We start from the raw sequence: 26,577 nt of genomic DNA on the forward strand, positions 1-26,577 counted from the left end.
AAGTGTAAAAACACATATTTCTTTTACAAGAATAAATCCAGTAGTCACATAAACGTACATGGGACTGGGATTCTTAGCACTAACATTTTTGCTACATCCCCAGAACAAAGATTTGTTTTTGTATCTAATTCCTTAATCTTTTAATTTGCAGACTTTTTACCCCAATGTATCATATTTACCAAATGCTGAAAAGGTAAAAATGGTGTTATTTTTTTTAGTACTAAAATGTTGCAAAAGTTTTCTTTAATTAAGACAGCAACTGACTTTACACTCCTCTTCAAAGCTCATTTTGAAGTTTATTTTCATTACACTCCTTTTTTAAATGACTTAAGCTCACCTATTTTTAAATCCATTCACCAGAGATGCCAGTGATATATTACTGCTTATGTGTGAATATACTAAAAATCTGCTCAAATCTGCTTTGCTGATTAGGCTTGAGAAATTCAAATGAAAGAAACTGGTGCCCTAGTGGCTCCAGAAGTATTTCCCCACTGGGAAAAATAGACGGACCACAAAACCATCAAAAAGAGTTTACATTACTATAAAAATATATGAGAAATCTCTCTCTCTTGTGATGCAAAAAAATTGGGTTTATTCAACGTTTCGGCTCTTAGATGTGAGCCGTCCTCAGGAAGTGGAGGGCGGCTCACGTCTAAGAGGCGTAACGTTGAATAAACATAATTTTTTTTTGCATCACAAGACCTATGAGTGCGGACTTTTGTTGTTTGATAGTTTGATAGGGGCAGATTTATCACGGATCAAATTTTAAAGTGTAAAATACTTCGAAATTCGACCATCGAATTGAAATACACCAAATTTGGACATCCTGCGATTGAAGTAAAATCGTTCGCATCGAACGATACGAACGATTTTATCGTACGATCGAACAATTTTACTTTGATGTGTAAAGACTTAGAAAATGGTTGTAGAAGGTCCCCATAGGCTAACATAGCACTTCAGCAGGTTTAATTTGGCGAAGTATTGAAGTCAAAGTTTTTTTAAAGAGACAGTACTTCGATTATCAAATGGTCGAATATTCAAACTATTTTTACTTCGAATCGAATTCAAAGTAAATTCGTAGTATCCTATTCGATGGCCAAAGTACACAAAAAAATACTTTGAATTTCGAATTTTTTTACTTCGAAAATTCCCTCTAATTCACTTCGACCCTTTATAAATCTGCCCCATGTACCAGCACCTAGGCATTCATTTGTGCTCTGAGTGCATCAGTCCAGTTTTTTTTTGTGTATATATATATATATATATATATATATATATATATATATATATATATATATATATATATATATATATATATATATCGTTCGAACTCGGCGAGTGCTGTTCCTTATTCGAACAATATATATTATGGAGGACTGACCGGAGACCTCATGGGACGTGCACCGCAAAGATACTGCAAAGCGTGAGTGCTGTTACTAGCATTTGTATTATATATATATATATATATATATATATATATATATATATATATATATAATATCAAAACAGGGGGGTTGTGGGAGCACTCTAAAGGCTTTAAAGTATATATATATAAGTATAATAAATGCTATTGCATATGTACCCAAAACAGGGGTTATTTTGTTACAAAATTATGATCATAAAATTGATAAGCCACCATACCACGTCAAGGTAAACCCCGAATGGCGGTCCCTAACTTGTTTTATATTTTATGTGCATTTTAGCATTACCTGTAAACAATGTCCGTTGAACGCTGTTTTTTCACTGAGGGCTAAATCCTCCCCAGCCAGCAATCAGGCTTTTAAAGGAGAGATATTCCCAAAACAAACGCCCAATTTTAAAAGCATAGGATCACCACTAGTTTAAAGGGGGGTATGGGGTGCTACAACCACTGAAGCTATGCCACAGCTCCTGGCTAAATATACAATATCAAAACAGGGGGGTTGTGGGAGCACTCTAAAGGCTTTAAAGTATATATATATAAGTATAATAAATGCTATTGCATATGTACCCAAAACAGGGGTTATTTTGTTACAAAATTATGATCATAAAATTGATAAGCCACCATACCACGTCAAGGTAAACCCCGAATGGCGGTCCCTAACTTGTTTTATATTTTATGTGCATTTTAGCATTACCTGTAAACAATGTCCGTTGAACGCTGTTTTTTCACTGAGGGCTAAATCCTCCCCAGCCAGCAATCAGGCTTTTAAAGGAGAGATATTCCCAAAACAAACGCCCAATTTTAAAAGCATAGGATCACCACTAGTTTAAAGGGGGGTATGGGGTGCTACAACCACTGAAGCTATGCCACAGCTCCTGGCTAAATATACAATATCAAAACAGGGGGGTTGTGGGAGCACTCTAAAGGCTTTAAAGTATATATATATAAGTATAATAAATGCTATTGCATATGTACCCAAAACAGGGGTTATTTTGTTACAAAATTATGATCATAAAATTGATAAGCCACCATACCACGTCAAGGTAAACCCCGAATGGCGGTCCCTAACTTGTTTTATATTTTATGTGCATTTTAGCATTACCTGTAAACAATGTCCGTTGAACGCTGTTTTTTCACTGAGGGCTAAATCCTCCCCAGCCAGCAATCAGGCTTTTAAAGGAGAGATATTCCCAAAACAAACGCCCAATTTTAAAAGCATAGGATCACCACTAGTTTAAAGGGGGGTATGGGGTGCTACAACCACTGAAGCTATGCCACAGCTCCTGGCTAAATATACAATATCAAAACAGGGGGGTTGTGGGAGCACTCTAAAGGCTTTAAAGTATATATATATAAGTATAATAAATGCTATTGCATATGTACCCAAAACAGGGGTTATTTTGTTACAAAATTATGATCATAAAATTGATAAGCCACCATACCACGTCAAGGTAAACCCCGAATGGCGGTCCCTAACTTGTTTTATATTTTATGTGCATTTTAGCATTACCTGTAAACAATGTCCGTTGAACGCTGTTTTTTCAAACAGCGTTCAACGGACATTGATTACAGGTAATGCTAAAATGCACATAAAATATAAAACAAGTTAGGGACCGCCATTCGGGGTTTACCTTGACGTGGTATGGTGGCTTATCAATTTTATGATCATAACTTTGTAACAAAATAACCCCTGTTTTGGGTACATATGCAATAGCATTTATTATACTTATATATATACTTTAAAGCCTTTAGAGTGCTCCCACAACCCCCCTGTTTTGATATTGTATATTTAGCCAGGAGCTGTGGCATAGCTTCAGTGGTTGTAGCACCCCATACCCCCCTTTAAACTAGTGGTGATCCTATGCTTTTAAAATTGGGCGTTTGTTTTGGGAATATCTCTCCTTTAAAAGCCTGATTGCTGGCTGGGGAGGATTTAGCCTTCAGTGAAAAAACAGCGTTCAACGGACATTGATTACAGGTAATGCTAAAATGCACATAAAATATAAAACAAGTTAGGGACCGCCATTCGGGGTTTACCTTGACGTGGTATGGTGGCTTATCAATTTTATGATCATAACTTTGTAACAAAATAACCCCTGTTTTGGGTACATATGCAATAGCATTTATTATACTTATATATATACTTTAAAGCCTTTAGAGTGCTCCCACAACCCCCCTGTTTTGATATTGTATATTTAGCCAGGAGCTGTGGCATAGCTTCAGTGGTTGTAGCACCCCATACCCCCCCTTTAAACTAGTGGTGATCCTATGCTTTTAAAATTGGGCGTTTGTTTTGGGAATATCTCTCCTTTAAAAGCCTGATTGCTGGCTGGGGAGGATTTAGCCTTCAGTGAAAAAACAGCGTTCAACGGACATTGATTACAGGTAATGCTAAAATGCACATAAAATATAAAACAAGTTAGGGACCGCCATTCGGGGTTTACCTTGACGTGGTATGGTGGCTTATCAATTTTATGATCATAACTTTGTAACAAAATAACCCCTGTTTTGGGTACATATGCAATAGCATTTATTATACTTATATATATACTTTAAAGCCTTTAGAGTGCTCCCACAACCCCCCTGTTTTGATATTGTATATTTAGCCAGGAGCTGTGGCATAGCTTCAGTGGTTGTAGCACCCCATACCCCCCCTTTAAACTAGTGGTGATCCTATGCTTTTAAAATTGGGCGTTTGTTTTGGGAATATCTCTCCTTTAAAAGCCTGATTGCTGGCTGGGGAGGATTTAGCCTTCAGTGAAAAAACAGCGTTCAACGGACATTGATTACAGGTAATGCTAAAATGCACATAAAATATAAAACAAGTTAGGGACCGCCATTCGGGGTTTACCTTGACGTGGTATGGTGGCTTATCAATTTTATGATCATAACTTTGTAACAAAATAACCCCTGTTTTGGGTACATATGCAATAGCATTTATTATACTTATATATATACTTTAAAGCCTTTAGAGTGCTCCCACAACCCCCCTGTTTTGATATTATATATATATATATATATATATATATATATATATATATATACACACATATGAACACCCCCATTAAGCAGCATATTTAAAGGGGCAGCTATATAATCTCTTACCTCATACCACAGGTTGGTGCTCCAGAAAGCAGGAATACAAAATTAAATGGGACATGTTAAAGGCACAGAGGAGGCAATAAAAGGCATAGAGCAGGGTCAAGCAATATATGATTGAGAGGCGAGCGTTTATAACAGGTATGGATGTTATAATTAAAAAAAGAATTTAGGTTCAATGTTTAATTTGAAAAGGACCTTTATTATACAGGTATGGGATCCCTTATCTGGAAACCTGTTATGCAGAAAGCTCCGAATTATGATAAAGGCCGTCTCCCTAGACTCTATTTTATCCAAATGATCCAAATTTTTAAAAAAGCTTTCCTTTTTCTCTGTAATAATAAAACAGTACCTTGTACTTAATCCAAACTAAGATATAATTGATCTTTTTTGAGGCAAAACAATCATGTTGGGTTTATTTATATAGTGGGTGACAGGTCCCCTTTAAGAATAAAAATATTCAAAACGTATGTTCACCTTTAACCCTATTAGTAGAACTGAGATTTAACATGTTAACCATTTTGTATTTAAAGGCTTAAAAGTGAATGGATCATTTCTGATTGTTCAGCTTTTAAACACTGTCTGATTGTCAGCAATAATAAGCACTTCCACACAAGCCACATAAAAAAAAAAACAAGAAAATATGTCTATAATATCAACCAATAATTATACCTCAGTCTGCAGTGTATGAACGAATGCCTCAGAGGCCATGCCTTGTCCATGACTAACATAATAAGAAGAAAGTGTCATGCCATCTGACAAACTGCCTCGTATCTGTGTCCCAAACCTACGGCAGAATGTAACATTGACTGACAGCAAGTAATATTTGATTTTCATTAAATATTTATACTCCTGTGCTGAAATGCCAAAATCTGACAATCTTTCACAGACACATCACTCCAACATGATCACTATTTAAACACTGTGTGACAGTAGCAGCTTACATATTCTTATGCTAAAAAAATTAGATTTTTCTGCAAAGGCCGGAGCGAGAGAAAAAAACGGAGAAAAAACAGAGATAAGGAATATCATAGTGAATGTATATTATTTTCTTACCCAAAACATCTATGGAAAGCTATCCACTATCCTGACCATTTTATTCTAGGTTTAAGTAAAATGCAGTTCCATTATAAAAAATACTCCTGAGAACAAGTGCAAAGCTTTTGCTATTTATAGTAGAGGTCACTGGTGATAACCTACTTTGAAAACTGCATTCAGTTATAGAGGCACTGTCTTCAGAAAGATATGAATAAAACACAAATTATTCAGAGATGGGAAACTATAGTCTTTGTGTGGTCTACATAATGAGACATTTAAAAAAAATGTTTTTGTACAGCTTATAAGGGATAAAAAAATGTGATATCACAAAACCATTAGAATTGTTAAGAAAATTAACAGACGTTGGAAAGAAAATGTATATGGAGAAAAATCAAAAAAAAGTGAAAGGTAACATCTCTTAACCGAAAGTGTGACAGATACATGGAAAAGCATTCCAGTGAATATGATTGGACGTACCTGGGGCAAAAAAGGACAGTACTAAAGACTATTATGTCAACGTCTAACCCCCAAGGGTAGATTTATCAAGGGTCAAACTGAAAATTCAAATTCAAGTTTTTGAGTTTTTTTATGATCAAAACTGTCCAATTCGACTAGGGAGTTATTCAAATTTGATTCAAGTTTTTAAAAAAAAATTGAATTCGATTATCGAGATTTATCATACTCTGGTCCTTTAAGAACTCAAATTTGACTATTCACCCCTAAAACCTGCTGAATTGCTGTTTAAGTCAGTGGGAGAGGTACAGGGATCAATTTGGAGTTGTTTGCAGTCTTCTTGACATTCAAGTTTTTTTCTAAGAAAGAAATCAAATCGAGATTTTAAAATTCAAATTTGATTTAAATTTCGAATTTATGGGAGTTTAAGGGAGTTTTTAAAAACTCACATGAATTCATAATTCCACCTTTGATAAATGTGCCTCCCAGACTCAAGAATAATTTTCTCATCAATTTGTAAATTTGTATAGCGCTGAACTGAAATGATGAAGGAGAAATGATGTGGAGCAGGCGTGCTTGAAAAAGTGAGAAGTTCTTCCAACAAAATGCGTAGATTAAAGTTGAAATCCCCTTTCTACAGTATACCGGTAATAGGATCAATCATTTTTTTTATTTAACCAGATATCAAATCTTCCACAAAGAGATCTTTAAAAATCTCAAAACATTTAAATGGAAAAAAAAAATCAGTAACTAAAACATGGCAAGCTTCTACAGAAGTCAATAGGAAGTATAGTTTTAACTTTCCAGTTATTTTCTTTCTTGAGTTTTTTTAAGCAGTCTAATTTATAATAATAGATGGAACAATGTGATAGTATTTGCAATGACATTTTTTTCTTTAACTTAACGCAACCCTGATTTTCCGATTCCAGTTCGTCCATCAATATGATAGCAATAGAGAACAACAAATTGTAAATCAAGTTTATTCTTGATTACAGCATTTGTCTGAATTCCATACTGAATTTACCTGAATTCCAATTAAAATAATACAGTGGGTGCATCCCTGGTTCTCTGTGTTGTCATATTCTATATTTCTTTTATATATTGAATACTGTTCAGACTATCAGTTATAGTTTGGTCTACCAAAGTCTAATGAAAGCCATGGATGCTTAGTGAAACATCAGTAATATTGCTATCAAGTATCTACATTTTTATGATCCTAACGTGATTTGCATATATAGGGCCAATCCAATTCTCAGGCGAAAGCATTATTAAATTCCAAAGTTCCCCATGATAAACCATGAGTAGTTTTTATTAATAAAATTAATCTGGCACATAAGTTAATATAATGGTAAAAAAATATATATTTGGGGAAGATTTAATTGGATAAATGGATGAGAATAAATGGAACAGTATTAACAATATTATCCAACTAAATGTAGAATTAATGCAATTTACTGAGAAAATATCATAGAGAACATATACATTAGGTATTCAGTTACAGTTGAAAAACTGGTTTATAATATATTGCTCTTATTTTCAGTGTTGGACTTGGACACCAAGGGCCCACCAGCTGAAGACCTAAAACCTTTGCTTGTGCTGAGAAAAACTCTACAATCCCTATATTTGAGAGATTCATTGTTCAAATGTTAGTGATGAATATATTGTAGCCTAGATGGTGCTGTTTCTCGCCTAGTAGATCAGTTCACATAAGTCTATGGGAAACATTTTATACTAGATATCACAGCGACATTTCCCAGAAAGACACATTCAGGACTAACATGGGCAGCAGTGCTCTCCTGTGTGTTCTGTTTATTGTGTTAATGCTAGTACAAACTGTGTGAGAGCACAGAGCAATGCAGTGGATACAGATAGAGATATAGAGACATATTTATTATGCTATGTAAAACGAAATTCGCAGAAAATAATATTGTAAAAAGCTGTGTAAAATGAATGGCGAATTTATCAAGGTGTGTGTAATTTTACCCAATGCGAATACCCAACGCTGTTATTTTACATTGCTTTCGGCATAAATCACTCTAAGAAAAGAATGTGTAAAAAAATGTACGTTGGTTTTAAAACAGGTAAATCCTGGCGATGTGTGGTGTATTATCCCACTGTAATAAATATGCCCCTTAGTGTACAGGCCAAACATTTCTATCCCCATGCTGTTTACAGCCTATAATCTATAGTTCTATAGCTATATAATAAGCTGCCTCTCTGAATTTTCCTGGTTATCAAGGGCAATAAATTAGGCTTCAGCCAAGTCTATCACAGGCTCTTAAAATAAACTCTTAGGAGGCATGCAATTTTGGTCGCTAGCACAAAAATCATTTGCATTTCATGCGTAATGAGAATAAATGTTCGCAAAGTAAAAAGAGTTTTGCCTTTGCAAACACTTTGCCCCTCACACAACTGTAACATAGAGATTTCGAATTGTATAGTTTGCGAACATTTGGGGGCAGATTTTCATAGGGTCGAATATCGAGGTCGAATATCGAAGTCGAAGGATTTAGCGCAAATACGATTAAATCCTTCGCATCCTTCGATTTGAAGGATTTTAATCCATCGATCGAACGATTTTTCTTCTACCTAAAAATTGATAGAAAGCCTATGAGGACCTTCCCCATAGGCTAACATGGCACCTCGGTAGGTTTTAGGTGGCGAAGTAGGGGGTTGAAGTTTTTTTTAAAGAGACAGTACTTTGACTATCAAATGGTCGAATAGTCTAACGATTTTTAGTTCGAATCATTTGATTCGAAGTCGTAGTCGAAGGTCAAAGTAGCCAATTCGATGGTCGAAGTAGCCAAAAAAAAACATTAGAAATTCTAAGTTTTTTTCTTCTATTCCTTCACTCAAACTAAGTAAATGGGCCGCTTGCAGTGTATGTAATAAAATATCGCAGACTGTCCCTTCTCAACATGTCAGTTAGTTTTAGAACATACCATAGTTTAAGAATAACTTTTGGAATATATATTAACTTTTAGATACATTTTTTATTGTAGTGGTTGCTTCAAAGTTTGGAATTATATATACAGTAAGCTTTACTGCTGGAATATGAATAGGAGAGGGACTGATTAGAAAGATGGATAATTAAAAGTAGCAATAACAATACATGTGTAGCCTTACAGAGCATTTGTTTTTGTTTTTAGATGGGGTCAGTGACCCCCATTCAAAAGATGGAAAGATTGAAAAGAAAAAGGCAAATAACTGTGAAAAAATAAATCATGACAACGAATTGAAAGCTGCTTAGAACTGGCCATTCCATAACATACTACATTTTAACTTAAAGGTGAACCCTTTAATCAAAAGATGTTAACATAATTTTTTTTTTAAGTCAACAACAATAAAAATAATAATAATCACAAGCATAAATTGCCTCTTTCAGCAAAGAGGAACAAAGGAAATAATATATAATTTTCCAATCATCATTCTCACATTCAGAGGCATAATTGGCAGCTACTGTAAATAAACCATCTGTGCAGGAAAGAGACAAAAAAATTAATATGAACAATAAATCCACTACAATGTTTCTGTGTAAGTGATTTTTCCACTTTACTTTTGTGAAAGTAAAGCTAACAGGTATCCAATTTTCTAAATTATTTGAACCCCATTTGCCTGTGATAGGAAGATGTGACTGAAACGTGGGCCAGTTTGACTATTGGTGTTTAATGTATGATATGAATCTGACTTGATTGTTTAGTGGGTAATATGCAAATACATATATTGGGTTTAGATAATATTATAACATTACATATCATTAGTATGAAATGCCATGTTTAGAAAGCTCCAAATTATGGGAAGGCATAGTCCATTTTAAGGAGTACCTTAAACTTGATGCTAACCAAGCTGCAAAAATCAATATTTGTGGGGAAACTGTTCTGTTGGGTTTATTTAATGTTTAAATATTTAAAGTTATGGTAATATGGTAATCCAAATTATGAAAAAACCCTTATCTGGAAAACCCCTGTCCCAATCATTATGGATAACAGATACCATACCTATATAAAACTTTCTTTAACAACTTAGAACATCATTTATAAATCAGTATTTAATATTTAGAGAGATGTTCTATGCACAGAATTTATTTGTCAAATATTTGTCAAATTTTACCTTAGTTATAATATTCCAAACAGCCCCCACCCAGTTCATTGTAACAGTATCTGACACAAATTAAAGTATCAAATAACAAACTTTGCATTGCAATTACATCTGATATTAAAGCAAATGTTACATTTCACACACATGTTGGCCTTGAATTCTGCAATGTGTGTTTATGTGTGTATATTATATATATTGTTAAATGTTGCCATTATTCCAACATTAAGGGGCCCATTTACTTAGTTCGAGTGAAGATGGTCGAATATGGCTACTTCGACTATCGAATGGGCTACTTCGACCTTCGACTACGACCTTCGACTTCAAATCGAAAGATTCAAACTAAAAATCGTTCCACTATTCGACCATTCGATAGTCAAAGTACTGTCTCTTTAAAAAATTCTTCGACCCCCTAGTTTGCCACCTAAAACCTACCGAGGCCAATGTTAGCCTCGTTATACAGTTATTTCTGAAATATGCACATGCAAAACAGATCACTGATGGACTTCATTCATTGTCAGATGACACCAGTAGATGAGGCCCATTATTTAAATATAGAAATGATCTCACATGACAGTTATCACATGGACTAACAATTATACTAATTATTAGAGATTATATGACTATAATACAAGAAGCATTATGAGCCATCAAAACAATTTGGGAAGTCGAGCAGAGGCTAGTTGTAGACTAAGGCACTTGCTTAGAAAGCTGTAGTTATTTTAATTTTAATCCTTATATGTGCTTTTGGAATGACCAATGAGGGAAAACCTCCTACAGAACCTATTCTTTAACCTCTAAAAACATGAAACAAAGTATGATTCTACAGCTGAGAAAGGACAGCTCCTTTTGACTTCTACACAATCTCAGCTTTTAGATGAAGAAGATTTGTATTAGGGCTTTTTGGGGGAATGTAATAAAGTCCCAAAGAAAAAACAATTTGCACAAGTAGGAATAAAAGTTAGAATTTTGCAAATGTAATATTCTTCCTTAAACTGTTATTGCATTGTGAATTTTAACTGCACATTGTGATTTTTAATTGTACTTGAAGGTGTTGTTAGCAAACAACTTTTTTATTAAGAACTTTTATTACATTTACAGCGCACTGGCGCAAACTATAACATTTTTAAACCATCTTCCACTGTTGGAAGAGTTTGCTAAACAATGCTGTTCTAACATCTGTACCCCGGCGGATTCAGAACACTTCACACATCCATTCATGCAACTCTCACAAGTAACACCAGTTTCTAGGAGTTGCAGGACACATTGGACAATCCTATCACAGTAACTACACAGAATGTACACCTCTGTGAATTTCTTCAGATGTCACCTCTTTGAAGAGTTACAATGTGCCATTATAATTGGATTTGTGGAGGAGTTTATATGCCGAGAACATCCCACACCAGTCAGTTGAACTGAAGAAGCTGCTCAAATGAGTAGTGAAACGTCTTCATTGATTACTCAGCAAGTCCAGTTGTTTTTAGTTTTTAGATTTACCTATACTAGATAGTTCGCTAAACAGTTTCCAGGTTTGCAGAATGTCTATTAAAGGAACAGTAACACCAAAAAAATGTAAGTGTTTTTAATGAAGAACAATATAATATACTGTTGCCCTGCATTGGTAAAACTGGTGTGTTTGTTTCAGAAACACTACTATAGTTTATATAAATAAGCTGCTGTGTAGCCATGGGGGCAGCCAAGCAAATTTGTGCACTCAAAGGCATAACATTTCTCATTGAGAATATTTTTTCAGTTTTATTACATTCCCCTTTTGTGTTTAATGAATTACACATTTTTCATGGGCTAATGTCATTAGTGTAATCTTTGATTTTTTTTAATATCAATATTTGTAAACTGGTCCCTAAAAGTCTCAGGTTGTAACCTACTCTGATGTGGTAACAAGAAGGTGTAGATGAAGGGGGGTTATGTGTGTTAATATATCACTGTATTTATTATTAATATCATTATTATTGCGTCTATTTTGTCAGAAAGATATTTTCTAGCTGTTTTCTTTGTCAGTTTTTTAAATAACTACCTCCTTCCATGAACAAAAATTGAACTATTTAAGTTCAATTTAATGTGAGCCTTTCAGTACCACATGAATATCAGAATGTTGTGTGGAGAGCTGGCTCTCATTTTAATGTAGAGTCCATATCTAATGTAATGAAGGCTAAATTGCCTAAGCAATTGTCATAAGCAATGATAGAGTAATTCTAAAGAATTGGAAATCAATTCCCGTCATTTCTGTACATAACTCCTTTATCAGAATTCTAGTTCACCAGTGTAATGCAGCTGAAGAGAGATTCAGTGCAAGCAATGACACCAATTTTTCCCAATAAAGAAAATTATGTTTTAGTTACAGGGATGAAAATGGCTCCATACAAATGTACTTTTGTCTGAATTAAGTTTGTGCTTTCTCTTAACAAAACATGATCCATGAAAAGAACATGTGTTATTTGGATGTGACCTGAGTTTTGGGATCTGAATGCTAACAGAGTTGAGAATGATTAGAATGACAACACAGGAGAGCACAGGGAATTTGAAGCAAACCTACTTTATTTTCTGAAATGCAGTTTACAGTCAGTGTCCTTTTTACAAGGAACAACAAGATCATTGGGTACTTAGACCCCTAGTAAGCCTTCCTTACACTACAAGATTTAGCCATTGTTTTATTTGTCACCCAGTAGAAGGAGTGAATACATTTCAAAAGCTTGGGGAATTGTGAACATGGAATAATCTTGAATCAATGCCAATGTTTTGACAATATCACCATTAGTGATTCTTATAAAGGTACAATGTCTGTACCTGCAAGCTTTATTTCCATTATATTGTTGTGGCATTCATGTTGGGTAGGATAGCAGTGGTAAGTGCATAGAAAAAAATGAAAAACTAATAGTTTGATGGTTTGAAGGTCTGGAGGCTCTGGGACTATCTAATGGGCCAGAAGTAGGGTGCAGCACTTTAGATGTGGGGGTGAGAAGAAGTTATGAGTGAGGAGGATACAATGACATCAAACCAAAGGTTAAGTCTGGGGTTGGACTTGGTTACTAGAGAGGTGATTTATGGTGGTGCGCTACTTTGCAAGTGAGTACAAGAATCTTGAAGTAAATTCTGTGAATAACAGGTAGCCAGTGAAATGGCTGGAGGGTGTGGCACTCTGTCGAGTGGTAGAAGAGGTGTAGGAATCTGGCTGAAATGTTTATCATAGATTGGAGTGGGGTCAATTTAAACAGGGTGAGTCCAAAAAGCAGTGTGATGCAGTAGTCTATATGGACTATGTAGAATTTTGTCCGTCTCTTTTGTGAGGAAGGGTTAAATGCAACAAATGTTCCTAGGATGAAAGCATTTGAATGTGGGGAAAGAATGAGAGCAAATTTATACTAATATGAATGCAGCTATTACAAGATTGTGAAAGCCAAAAGAATTATTTGATAAGTGAACCATAGATATATAAACCAAAATATATGCCATAGCAAACGTAGTTAATGGTTCTTAATCCAGGTTAACATTTCTGGTAGATTCATCAACATCACCAAATGAGCACCAACATTTTTCACCAGGTTTTCATAAGGAGAGAGGGGGAATGCAAGGAGTGCAGTGATATCAAGGAATTGCAGAATGGAAAGTGAAAGTAATTGCCTGCCCTGCCTCTATGTCTAAAGGTGGCCATAGACGCACAGATAATATTGTACGAAACAAATTTTTGTCCGATATTCGTTGCGTGTATTGTGGAAAAAGAGCCGACCGATATTGGCAGAAGACTTGGATATCGGTCGTCTCGTCGATCGGGCTGGACGGAAAATTTTGATCGGGTGCCTTTGAAGGGACCCAAACATCGGCCATTGTTAGTGCTGAATCGTCAGCTGAGATTTTTTAATACCTTTATAACAGGTATGAATGCTTTAATTAAACAAATAAAAGAAATTGGGTCTCATGTTTAGCTTGCTTAGGACTTTTCTTATACAGCTTTTTATGTCTGGGTGACAGGTCCCCTTTAAATTTAGACATTTTATGCAATAAAACAAACACAAAAGAGGCCTATTATAACTGGGAAATTATTCTAATAAAATATGCATTAAGTACTTAATTACAGTATTAATGAATATCAGGTTGTTTATATATGTCAGCTACTGCACAAGGACTTGCAATTCATACTTATTAAGCTTAGGAAACACCAGAATATTTGGAAACAAGTTAACTGTCACTGCAGTTTCAACAGATTTGTTTACTAGTAATTTCTATATGTAATCCATTTAAGCTTACACAGTAAATGACAAAGTCTAAAGTGTGATGAACAGTTATGAAAAAAATTAAGAATAGGCTTCCCAATACCTGGGGAAGACTGACAGAGACATTTTCAGAGCAATGGAATCACCTAATGCTATTCTGGTGTTGCACTCGGGTTCACCACTACCAATCAAGAGCAATCTTTGAGGAATCCCAGTGGCGTAACTAGAGTGCGCTGGGCCCCCCTGCAAAAAAATCTTCAGAGGGGTCCGGTGCACTTCGATCACCATCCTCCTACTCACTTCCCATCTGCCTCCACCCCGCCCACATCCGCCCTGCCCACTCCCCACCCCAACTCTGCCCACTCTCGGCTGGGGAGAAGGGTTTATTTTTTTAGCTATAGAGGAAGCAGAACCCACAGTCTGGGCCCCCCTGTTCCTTATGCCCCCTGTGACTGTGGGGGTCTGCTTCCTCTATAATTTCGCCATTGAGGAAACCACTCCATTTGTGATTAATGTGGGACTGCTAAACAGGATAGCTTTACACCATATTGTTGAATGAGAATTACCTAGGAATGTCTCAGTAAGCTGATGATGTGGCTGCTGGTGCTCTTCAGCAAGTCACACATAAAGAGGCAGTTTGCAATTCACGTCAGATGGCCAGTATACCCATGCAACTACCAGTATACCCATGCAACCAGTTACCCCATTAGCACCATTGATGTGTATGGGCTGCTTTACATATATATATATATATATATATATATATATATATATATATATATATATATATATATATATATATATATATATATATATATATATATATATATATATATTATATATATATATATACAGTATATATGTAAAGCAGCCCATACACATCAATGGTGCTAATGGGGTAACTGGTTTTAGTCCCTGGCTACATTAACACAATGGTACAAGAACATGAAGCAATTAATTTGCATGATGTCACAAAAAGACCATGCATATTAATATATATATATATATATATATATATATATATATATATATATATATATATATATATATATATATATTAATATGCATGGTCTTTTTGTGACATCATAATCCTACCTATGAGGACACACCTAGGTTGTGTGACATCACTTCCTGTAAACACCTTTAAATGTTTGTAACTTTATTTCATGCTTTTCACTTGACAAAGGGTGTGCAGCCCAACACATATCTGCATTAATCTCTGCTATTGGCTCTCTCTTAGTTACTTTTATAGCTACATAGTTACATAGTTAAATTGGGTTGAAAAAAGACAAAGCCCCTCCAAATGAAAACCCAGCATCAATACACACACCCCTCCCTACTTTCACATAAATATATTAATATCCCCATACCTATACTAACTATAGAGCTTAGTATCACAATAGCCTTTGATATTATGTCTGTCCAAGAAATCATCCAAGCCATTCTTAAAGGCATTTAAGCCATCACCACATCACCCAGCAGTGCATTCCACAACCTCACTGACCTCATCTGTGTGCTGAAGGTGTTAGCAATAGACACTTACTGGCATGTAGTGATGCGCCGCTCTCGCATACTTTTTTAGGGCTGAAGGTGTCAATGGATGTACTGATGTGCCAGCACAGTAAACTAAAGAAGTATGCGAGAGCGGCACGTCAATACGTGCCAGTACGTGTCTATTGCTAACACCTTCAGCACACAGGCAGCAGTATAGACCAAGTTGCAGATCATTTCACTAATGTGCCCAAATATCACTGCTACAGCTACGTGATTCCTGATCGCACTGTGTTAGCAGGCCGCATTATTGTTCATTTCATGATGGAGGCTGCGGGCCCATGTAAATTTGAAAACCTCCAGGCAGAAATTCTTCACATGTGGTCTGAACCCCATCCAGTGGAGTGGTCAAGGAGGAGAACCTAAAGCCTGACACCGTATCCACTGTGGTCCCTTCACTGTAGGCAAATCTTACAGCCTGGGAAGCTACTCCCTGCTACAATCCTTGATGGAGCACAAAGCTGTTTTTCTCTCTTCCCTCACTGTCTTTCTCTCCTAGAGAGTACTATAACAGATAGTAATCCTGTCACTAACTAGCCTCGTTCACGGGGTCCCTGCTCTCTGATTTATTTCTCTAGAGGTACTTGTCCCTCTAGGGCAACTTGACTTGAGTGGGCCTTGGTGCATCCAGGTTTCCAGGAAACATCCAGCTGGGTCAGCAACCAGAAGCCAAAGAGGAAGGTCCACCCCTACTCAATCACTATACCAAAGTGTGGCAGGATGTGAACACAACACCTCTTGGCCAATAACTGGGATCTGTAAATTACAACTAGCTACATGGGCATCTGCCCAGCAACTAGGGAGATTAGGAATGGTAGGGATTTAAAACCATAGGGCCACATTAACCCTATGGGTCCCTGAATAAAAATTCCAAGATAGATTATTCTTACTCATCATTCATGAACCCCATCAGATGTCCAGTCTGGAAAGCATTAATGAAAAGAGTACTTGTGGTGAGCTTCTTTCCTTCTTCCATGCAGATTTATATGCACCAAGTCTTTCCACATCCTGGAGGGTGTGTATCATAATCATTACAAATACTTAGAACTTGTCTTTCATTCGTTACTGCACTTATAATGGAATAAGAGGGCAAAATGGCACCTATGCTGTAATCCTTAGCAACCAGTCCAGTAGACTTATTAAAACTAATACTGGTGCTGTTTTTCCTGTAAAATAAATATACCTGAAGCCTAGGGACATATTAAGATTACTAGGTGCATAAAATTAGTGCAAATTGTCACAAAGAAAAAAGCTATTCACAAATTTACTAGCATCACTTTGCCAGTTTTACCTCCTCTGATATATGCATATGTGACTCAGACCAAGCTTCAAGGGACCACGTGTCATCCATGAATAACACTGGAACTAATACTTTCCTTGAGCAGGACATTTTTCCAGGGCTCCTTTTGATTGTTGTGCATACAGGCATTCCAACTTGCACCAGCTGAATCTTGCACGAATGGTGATATTGATGTCAAGCATACTGACATACCTAAAACCTCACTGCCAGAATTTGAGTCAGTCATAAGATGTGCACAATTTTTGTAGCAAGCATAATAACACACAGATTCTGGAAACAATGTGGACTGTGGAAGAATATATTGTTTTTTTGGCACTAGCACAGTTTTATAAATTAACTCTTAGGCGTAATCTGTGTAAGGCCACCCTTTGTATTTTTAACAAAGTTTGACAGTGTCAATGCAACGATATGTATGAGAGAAAAATGCTTGTGCATAGGATACAGGGAATGAGTAGTAGATAGATAGATTTTCTACATTGTTTTCAAGTTGTTAAAACCTTTTATGCATGTTTTCTTTAAAATATATGTATAATATATTTGAACTATGTGTCAACATGCTAATTAAAATCTTAGTTGTAAAAAATTGCTTTTGTGCTAATTACCTGTCAGTACAAAACAAAGTGTTATTAATTGAAAGAACTGGCAATAAACCTTAGCAACCCACAGAATAAAATGATTAACATCTAAGTAACAAAACACTTGTGAATGGTTTTATGTAAATGCGTGTGCTGAACAAATATATATTTGCTCATTAATATGCTGTTTGCTACCCTGCTATTCGTACCATACTTTGCAAAGTTAGGCATGACTTTATGTTTACTAATAATGTACATTGTGCGTGTTAGGTGGTTGTATTAAAAGAGTCTCTAGCTCATAGCATAAGTAATTGTTTCCATAAATTTCATGGTGTGTTGCAATTAGTCATTATGAGCTACATCTGTACTTACTGGTTAGAACTTTTTGACACCAGCAGAACCAGATGGGATACAAATGTATTACTGTGAAAAATATGACATTGTTTGGCTACTTTTATTATTGCACTTGGGACCAGGGTTTCTCCTGCACATTCAGATGAGGGAACCTGCTGTCCAGGAGCATATTTTGCATCAATGACTGCAGACAGCAGACCATCTGGAGCCAAACAGACATAACAGATTAAGTTGGAGGTACTAGTTTCATATGACTGCAAATTAAAATGAACTAATTTACAGAATTATTGTTCCCATTACCATGTGCATTTAGGAAAACATTATCAAGTGTAACTTTCCAAAAAAGGGTATATAGTAAATGTAATGCGAAAAGTGCATTCAAAGTAGAAACACATTTTGACGGGTGCCAAAAGACCAACCTTAGGGCCCAGTGTTACTTTTTACCAAAAGACTTTCAGACTTAGTAGTCTCTTTTCAGTTGCACAAGTCATAAGTGAATGTAACAGCATAAAACATCAATTTGATTACTGTTAAACATTGACCAGTTAAGACACAATTGCCTTATACTTTATATGTTAAAGCAGATTATGAGGTCGTCTGAAAGATAAGGGGGGAAAAAAATAGCCGGCATTTTTCAAAATGATCCACATTATAAAACATTGAAAAACAAACAAAATGTAAAGCTATAATACAAAAGGCAATACTTATTAAATACAATGTGGAATCATACAGTGTAAAAGCATACCTGTATAAGAAAATGTGTTTTCTAGACATACATTAAACTCTGCCCTCAAATGTTTATATTCTATTTTAGGTAAAGTATTCAAACAATTTAACATATTTTAAAGCAACTTGCCCATTGTGTTTTATTTATTTAGGGAACTTAAAAAATGTAAAGCATGTGGCTATTCAACAGAAACCAGGGGCTTTAACACATATCTTTTATCTCTAGATACCTGTGCAATCCAGAAGTGATAGACTGCCACTATTATAGCTTTTTCCTCAATGCTCCATTGACAATTCTTGTCTGTAAATGTCAATTCTTGTCCTGAAGTGTTAAAGGAATTGTTCAGTATAAAAATAAAATCTGGGTAAATAAATAGCCTGTGCAAAATAAAAAATGTTTCTAATATAGTTAGTTAGCCAAAAATGTAATATATAAAGGCTGGAGTGACTGGATGTCTAACATAATAGCCAGAACACTACTTCCTGCTTTACAGCTCTCTTGGTTTCCACTGATTGGTTACCAGGCAGTAACCAATCAGTGGGCCATAACTGTTTGCTTTTGAATCTGAGCTGAATGCTGAGGATCAATTGCAAACTCACTGAACAGTTACTGTATGTCCCATGTGGCCCCCCTTAAAGTCACTGACTAACTCAGAGTTAGAGAGCTGAAAAGCAGGAAGTTGTATTCTGTTTTGTTATATTAGACATCCAGTCACTCCAGCCTTTATAGATTACATTTTTGGCTAACTAACTATATTAGAAACATTCTTTAATTTGCACAGCCTATCTATTTATACAGTTTTTTTTTTACACTAAAATGTTCATTTAAAGAAACAAACCAATTATACTAAGTACTATAGTAAAAAACAGAAAAAGTAGTAAGGATGAAAGTGTTATTTTTCAGGCATGCATTACATCTTATTGGTAAACTGATACTGATATTCCCCAGGGGAAAACACAATTTTTTCATTGGAAAAAAGAACTCAAAGTTTTCGAGATTTATTAAACCCCGAGGCTGCTAAAATTCCAGATAAAAAAAGTAGAGGTCATGTAGAAGTCAATGGCAGATGTCCCTTTTACTATTGGAAGATATCGTGGTCTGCGCTGGGTTTCATGCAATAAACCGAAGAATCGTAGTTTTTGAGTATTTTGCGTCAAAAAAAACCTTTTGATTCAGATTTTTTCTTTTCCCACACCAGATTTTTTCAAATAAATGTATTTATAAATACAGTGGAAATGTGCACAGGAATTTGGTCAAAGTGGTTTTAAGAAAACAGAAATGTTAGGATTTAAGTAAATAACGCCCTAGTGTTAAGCCACTGATGTCCATATTTAGTATGACAAATATACTTGACAGAAGTATTTAGTTTCTACATGGAAAATCTCTGTGTAATGAAAATCTGTGCAAGCCTGGCTCCTCAATAACTATAAAATATGAACTGCAGTCTGTTATTTTGTTATCACAGGCCCACTTGTAATGCCTTTCCTTTGTTAATGTGTTTGAGTCACTTTGAATCTATCCAGGCAAGAAGAAAATGCAGTAATGTGTGTCTGAGTTCATTCTCCAAGGAAAGGTTGGTTAACCTAATTTGTCCACTGAATAAGATCTGGCCTTGTAAACTACAAACATGTATCCTTTCACTGATATTAGATCAAGACAGGCAGTTACATGCTCTGTGAGGATGCATCAGTTATGGAGATAAAACATTTTGTAAGAGAAAAAGCAATGTTTGGTACTGCAATGCATCATGCAATTTATTATATATTCTTTAAAGTGCAAATGTAAATGTCAAGGAACGACATTTTCTATTTATTTTAAGCTACCTGAAAATGTCACCAGATTATGGAAGACAGATACTGCAGTACTAGAACATGAGAACTAAGGAACTGTGAATCTTTCCTTCCCTGCCATGGGTAAATAGTGGGGTTGCTAAAGCTTAGTAGCTTAGTGTTATAACACACCAATCTCTGAGCCCAGATTTGGGGCTAGGCCACTAAGGCCTGGGCCTAAGCTGGCAAGATTTCAGGGGGTGGCATGCCAACCAACCTTATTCTAAGGAGAACTGGGGACTGGCAGCTCCCCAGTATTTTGGCGCAAAGGAGGGTAGACTCTAGGCCTATGGGGTCTAGGGACGCCATAGAGGGACATCCAGTCCTGCTAAAGCCAATCTCTCACTGATTCTATTCTAATGGTGCTAATATGATAAAATCTATTTCTAAACCTATTGTGATCTTTATAAACTTTGAGAGGTCTTCAGGGTGGGGTCATGGGTTTTAAATGGACATAACAAAATCAATACCATTGTGATTCAAAGTCCAGAGGGAAAATAACACATTTCAAGTAAAATATTGGCATAATTCCTTACACCTTCCATTACCCCTTAAAGGAGATTGAAAGCATCAATCCAAGGGCGTGCCAAATGTTAGGGAACACCCACAAGGATTGAAATGACTTACCTGATAACCAGGGCCTGTGCTCTTATTATCAGGAAACTGCACCAGCCTGGGCACTTGCATGCGAGCAATCCCCTTCCTTACTTCTTTCATCACAATCGAGCAGCCGACAAATGCACAGTAGAGCGGAAAAGGTGACTTTAGGTGACTCTACTGCGCATAATCACCAAAACAAAGAAAGAAGGGAGGAAGTGTGCCATGTGCAATAAATATCTGCAATAAAGTTACTGTCTAATTAAGAAAAAAATATTTTTTTAGATTCTGAAATTTTCCCTTTAATTAAAATTCCTGTATTCTATATTCTAAAATATATTCCATATTCAATACACTGCCTTTAATCTGATCCAAAGGACAACTGATTTAATGCCACCTCATGCTCTGGCCACTTTTTATTGTATCCACGCACACTCTAACAGACATGTTTGTTCACCAACACACTTCAAATTCGATATCTATGAATTCTACAAAGCATCCAAGCTGAGACCTGGGCTGTTTAAAAATTGGTCAGATTTCAGAATGCCAGTATCTGGTTAGCAATGTAGAGGGATCACAGTGGTAATTATGCCTTTTTATCTTCTGTTGCACTGCATCAGAACTGACACAAATGCTGGCGTCTGTAATATCTGAGCAAAGAAATAAGTGTTGAAAATTATATGGAAATGTGCTGCTAAGAGATTAATAACTGTTCTTCCAGGAAGAAAGATGGCTCTTTACAGTCCCTCTATTATTTGAAAAGAAAAGAAAAAAAGCACAATGATGAACCATACTTCCTAGAGCCATGCGGCACTACATTATTATTCACAAGCTATAATCATTTCTGTCAGCTGCAGTCAAAAGCACTGAAAAAGGAGAGGACTTGATCTAATAGATAAATATAGTCATATGCACTCAGTTCTTTTCGAAGGACAATTTGTCGGCAGATACATACATAAACAGGAATGGAGCTTTGTGCATTAAAATGAGAGAAGTGCATAAGCATAATAATTTGCCACAAGATTTCACTGGATGAATACAGTCCAGCTTTGGTAAATTAATATTTTATATATATTAATATCAATATGACCATAAATGTTTTATATTTCCAGTCCATAATGATTACTGCCTCCAGGCTTATACACCTCACCAACTGCTCAACCTCTTCCCCACCCTACATCTCTGAACTCAGTTCTAGATACTCACCCAACCGCTTGTGACGCTCCTCTACTGACTAACTCTTCTCTCATTAACTCCTCCTACTCGTATTCAAGACTTTGCAAGGGCTGCACCTCTCCTCTGGAATTTGCTCCCAGGATATTCTGACTATCTCCCAACCATTCTGCTTTCAAAAGAACTCTTAAACCACACTTATTTTGAGAAGCCTACTCTCTTTCTGCAATGTTCCCTCTAAATCCTTCTCAGTCATGTGCGCTAAAAATAATTAATACAACATTTTGTGTTTTCAGACAAAATTTTGCTGTGAGTGCACACCTAACAGATGCAATACTATATGCTACACCTCTCACTGGGCTTATTTCGAATCTTCCCCACTCACACATTGTGTCTCAACTTTTTCCCCTTTTAGTTCTTTTATATAGGGCCTTTACCTTTTATAAACACATTTTGCAGAGCTGCAAAATATGTTGGCGCTATATAAATACATGATAATAATAATAATAATCAGCACCCAGCAAAGTGTAGTGTTTGTTCTTTAAGACAAGCTGTGTAATAGACTGCTCTCTTCCTGGCCTAGTACAGCATGCATACTTACATATGAACAAAACAATGTTAAACAAAGTTAAATGGCCAACAGATTTTTTGGATGTTTTAAACATCAACGTGGCATTAGACATAACTAAATTCCAGTTCTTTGTAGGCAGAGACACATTGGGGATTATATAATTGGGCAGCATCTATTTCTCTAAGGGGCCTATTTACTAACATTTGGATTTCTGTATTTTTACGAATCATATTTTTTTAATGTATTTTTTTTATTTTGAGATATTGAGATGTGTAATTAAGTTTTAATATTGGTGGCAGACCTAAGGTTATCATTATATTTAATAATAATCATTAGTATTAATACTGTATGACATTTCTTATAGTCTAGCAAAAAAAGGATAAAGAAGTGTCTATCTATATGAACCCGATTTATGGGTATAAAACCTTAAAAAACAAGGAATCAGTGAAGAGTCTCTACAGTTGTTACTGAATACTGCCTTTTTCCCAAGTACCTTTATAGTGTGGTGAATAGGATCTTATAAAGTCCATCATTTTGATAACACTGTTAGAAAAATGAATGAATAGAGCTCATTTATCACCATTTCTACACTAGATTTCACTTACCTAACAATATCTTTTTTCCTGGCTGTAAAGTGTTTGTAGGGGATTCATTACACAAAAGCAATTCAGCAGACCATGAAATAATAATGCTACCCTATAACTTCAGCAGAGATGTATTACATAAACATAAACAGAGGACTCAATGTGAAACCGTTAATATAAAAATAAATCTTTCAAAGTACCATTTAGTGTGTTGGATAGTTTCATAGACAAGCAAGCAAAGTGAAATGGCCAAAAATGGAGCTGACTCAAGTATTTCTCCATCTGCAGTATATATTATATCGATGCTGCCTATTTATAAAAGAGGTGCCAGCAGTAGTTATTTCACCAAAATAAAATTGACAAATTCTTTCATATAGGATTTATTTCTCTGTAGTTCCCTTACTATATTCATCCTTCTCTCCAGCTGCTGATGAAGCTGTAATACTTGAAAATGAAGTCATTTTAGTAAGGTTTGCTTTGGCTAGACATGGCAACTCTAATCTTTTTTTGATTCTTAATCTTGGTGCACACAAGCACCTGTAAATTAATTTTCTGCCAGTTTATGAGATATTTGATTTGTAATTCAATAGAGAATAATCATTAGCAGCATGAATCAAGCCAACTATAGTTTATAATGCATCCATAAATGTAGTTATGCACCTTGTAGGACAATCAATAAACCAATCCACTCATATGTAAAAATGAAAGGCTATTTTACCAGGTAAAGATAATATTAGCAGTTGTTTCAAAAATTCAATATGATAATATGGACTGGTAGTAAAGTCGAGTACAGGCTCACATGACCAGAGCTACAGTTTGAGGAAAACACTTTTTGAAAAATTAACAATATCATTCTGGCACTAAAAAGGCCAACATCAGTTGGAAGCTAAAAAAGTTTTATTTAGGGAGAATACATCCCAAACATTAAAAATTAAAGATTGTCCTTTTAATATCTTTTGGGTGTCTCCTGCTTAAGTAAAACTTTTTTAGCTGAACCTTCATTTTAGTACCAGTAAGAAAAAGACATAGGCAATAAGGTAAAACATATACTGTATATACTCGAGTATAAGCCGAGTTTTTCAGCCCCCAAAATATGCTGAAAAACTCTACCTCGGCTTATACTCGGGTCAAGTCAAAAACGGTCGCCGGCGTCTAAGAATAGTCGCCGGCACCTAGGAATAGTCGCCGGCGTCCAAGAATAGTCTCCAAGAATATTCGCCGGCATCCAAGAATGGTCGCCGGCATCCAAAAACGAGACGCCAGCACCTCCAATGGGAGCAGAAAACCTCAATTTTTTGATTGAAACTTACCAGAAGCTGCTGCATTTCTCACCCTCGGCTTATACTTGAGTCAATAAGCTTTCCCAGTTTTTGGAGGTAAAATTAGGTTCCTCGGCTTATACTCGGGACGGCTTATACTCGAGTATATACGGTAATATATCGGATATACCCTCATGGCAACAGAACCAAAAGAAATCACACACATTTTAATACCTTTGAAGGACATATCATTGAAACAAAATAAATAAACTACAAGGTCACCACCATCACCCATTGTTGCAGAACATATTATAAAGTGTATTTATCTACCTTCATTTTCCTCCTGGGCTCTTTGGAGAGACTTAAGATGTTCACCAGCTTCAGCAAGCAATTTTTTGATTCCACGGGCAGATAAGCATGGATGATTTTCTTGAAATCTGGTTCTGGTTCTTGAAATCACATCCATAAGAAGAAATAACATTCATTTGAGGAGGGTTCAAACAACACCAGCATTTAAAAGGGAATGTCAACCCAATAAATAATGTTTTGTCTAATTAAAGAAAACATAATTCTAGCAACTTTGCAATATACATTCATTACATATTTACTATGGGTTTAAAGTTATTTGTATATGTGTTGGTATTGAAAACAGTGTTTGTCTGTCCCTTTCTATTCTCTGCCCTGGTGGCTCAGACTGTTAAGGCAGCAGATTGGCAGACTTTTGCAACATTGTTTAAAAAGTAACAACCAGGAGTTAAGCAAATGCTGCTTCCAATAGTAACTTTTTTAATAAATGTATATTGTGAAGTTTCTTAGAACTGTTTTTTCTTTTATAAGACAAATTTCTATTTTATGGTTGACTTGCTCTTTAATGATAGGAAATTAGTCTTACCTTCTCCTAATGAGAAAACTAACATAGATGGTTGTGGGCACACCTTTGCAAATGATTCAATAAGAGCTTTAGCTTCTGTGACAGAAATGCAACATTTGAAAAACCTAGTGAGTCAGCAGATGTACAATTAGTTATCAATCAGCCTTTTTTGTACCAATAAGGCTCAACTACATGGCTTTGTTTTATCATTTCAGATGAATTTTGTAAAAAATTTAAAGTATTTGCTTAAAATGGACTCTATTCGAGATGACCTTCCCATACTTTAGAGCTTTCTGGATAACAGGTTTCCAATTAAAGGATATCATACATGTTTATTGCAAAACTTTTTTGCTGTTGATTTTAAATGAATAGATATTGTAAGAGCAGCAAAGGTCATTAAAAGCTTGTTTACCATTTTGCAATATAAAATTATGAACATATTTATCCATAAAGAGCAAGAGATTGATCTCTTTCATTAAAAACATTACATGATCTATTAAAAAGTACAGAAAACTGATATTGATCAAGAAGCATCGCCATAATAATGATGTACAGTTTTAATACAACATATTATCAAACTGCCTAGTTTATGTTAAATACAGTATGTGGGGAAAAAAACAGAATAACTAATATTGCGTGCCTTGGTGTGCTGCAGTTAATGCAATGTTCTGCATAATGCCAAAAAATGCCATTACGAATGCAAGTGTGGCATGTTAATGGATATAAAGTGCCACTTTCTGTTGTAAAGTGCATTCATGCCCATGCTACTGGTGGAGTTAGGTTCCACATTGATCCTGATGCTAAGAGGTACTGCAGTTATTCTATTGTGTAAGTGCAAAAAGGGGTAGA

General features: G+C 35.6%; 1 pseudogene; it reads right to left on the reverse strand.

Moving 5' to 3' along the window:
* LOC121400789 overlaps positions 1-26,577 on the reverse strand; it is a 191,765-nt pseudogene that overhangs the window by 123,827 nt on the left and 41,361 nt on the right.

The sequence above is a fragment of the Xenopus laevis genome, chromosome 2S (assembly GCF_017654675.1).
Source record: "Xenopus laevis strain J_2021 chromosome 2S, Xenopus_laevis_v10.1, whole genome shotgun sequence".
Classification (NCBI taxonomy): domain Eukaryota; kingdom Metazoa; phylum Chordata; class Amphibia; order Anura; family Pipidae; genus Xenopus; species Xenopus laevis.